Genomic DNA, 1,849 nt, shown 5'->3' on the forward strand with positions numbered 1-1,849 from the left:
TTCACCAGCATTTTGCACAAGATGTTATGCCTTTTCATCCAGGCATTTCCCATTCAGAAGGACAGTGCTGCAACCTGCCGCAACTCCTTCCCTCCAAGCCCCTGGCCTTCTCTCCACCCGGATGTTCAGTTCTGTGGTGAATGCAGGCTGCTACTCCAGGCGCAAAGGCCAGACTTAGAGCCACCATAGTGTCGACCTCACCATTATATTGGGTTTCTTTGGCATAATCGGTTGCATGGGCATTCACATGCCTTATGGCAATTCAACGTTGGGTGCTGGCTTCCCGATGCTAGGCCATAGGGGCTTTCCCCATATTTTGTTGTGTGAATAGCCCATCCCATATACCCAACAGACCATACGTAAGGCCCTTATGTAGTGGCCAACTATCAGTGTATATAAATTGGGACTCTTCAACCCTTTCTCCTTCTAGCCACGGACGTGCTAGAGGAGAATGCGACCTCGAGGAGGCCGTGGTCCCCCAGCCAAGGAACAGCTGGGTGGTACCATCTGATCCCTAAGGCTGAGCTCTAGATAAACCTCCCACCCCAGTCTCTTAACCTCTTCAGGCAGCATGCCACACAAGATGTTATGTCTCTTAATCCAGACGTCCTGGACTACAGGGCAGTAGCCGATGATATGTGAGCAAGTCTCCCATTCCGCAGAACAATGCCTGCACCCCTTCGGTGCCCCTTCTCCCAGCTTGCGTGCCAAATACTCCCTGGTGGGATAGACATTGGCATGCAGCTGTATTGCTGTCAATTACTTCCTGTGAGGAATTCCCCAGTAACGTAGAAGCCAATAGTTATGGATGCTATTGTTTTCTTAAGAAGTTCTTAATACCGTGGCCTTGTGCTTTTAGATTGGCCCAGTTCTCTAACTCTCTTTTTCTCCACTTGCTAGGAATAGGATAGATGCTACGGGGAGCTGGAATTTCCCATTTGGACACCAACTCGCCCCCTTCCAGTGCGGTGGGAATTGTAACAGGGAGTTCATCCCCTGTTGATGGAACCTTGTCTGCTTTACCTCCTGTGGCGATCCATACCCTCTCAAACTCCTTCTGGATCTGGCGGGTGGAAGTGGCTCGACATGTGCCGTGGGTGTGTCGTGGGGGAGGGGGGCCCGGCAGGCACCAAAACGGCAGTGGTCGGGGCAGTGCAAGGGAAAGGCAGTCAGCTGTTGTCCCCATCCCCTGGACCCCAGACGGGAACAAGGGACCAGCGCACCACTGAGAGAGTGGTGGAGGAGAGCCCATACAGCAGCACTGGCGGTGGCAGTGGGCAGTGCCCTTCTCGTTCGGGTCTGCCCTTCTTTCCCCCTCCCACCCCGTTCTTGTATGGTCAGCAAGGCGAGCCCTCTTTCTCTCTACTGTCCCTTGCTCAGCAGCCAGTGTCGACATGAGGAGGGAGGCAGAGCAGAGGGGGCCCTCAGGGGCTGTGAATGCTGTCCGCTCCTCCCTCGGTGGGGACCGAAACCAAGACAACTCTTAGCGGTCGATCACTCAGCTCGTGCATCGATGAATAATGCAGCTAGCTCCAAGAATTAATGTGAATTGCAGGACGCATTGATCATTGACACTTCGAACGCACTTGTGGCCCCGGGTTCCTCCCACGGCTATGCCTGTCTAAGCGCTGCTTGACGGTCAATCGTCACCCAAGCTGCGGTGTGGATGCAGCGGTGCCGCCCCTCGGCAGGTGGGGGATGGCACAGTTCAGGTGTGCCCGGCCACGCCTGTCCTCCCCTCCGAGCCCGGCGGCTGCCGCTGCACTGCACATCTTGTGCGGTGTGGCGCAGCTGTGGCGCCTCGCAGGCCCGTTGCCCCAGGGAGAGGGGGCTTTTGTTTCTTCAAATC

General features: G+C 55.5%; 1 pseudogene; it reads left to right on the plus strand.

Annotated features, from left to right (window-relative positions):
- The first annotated feature begins 1,478 nt into the window (after positions 1 to 1,478).
- Positions 1,479 to 1,631, plus strand: LOC135327096 (5.8S ribosomal RNA; annotated as a pseudogene).
- The last annotated feature ends 218 nt before the right edge of the window (positions 1,632 to 1,849 follow it).

Source organism: Dromaius novaehollandiae, unplaced genomic scaffold (assembly GCF_036370855.1).
Source record: "Dromaius novaehollandiae isolate bDroNov1 unplaced genomic scaffold, bDroNov1.hap1 HAP1_SCAFFOLD_45, whole genome shotgun sequence".
NCBI classification, from domain to species: Eukaryota; Metazoa; Chordata; class Aves; order Casuariiformes; family Dromaiidae; genus Dromaius; species Dromaius novaehollandiae.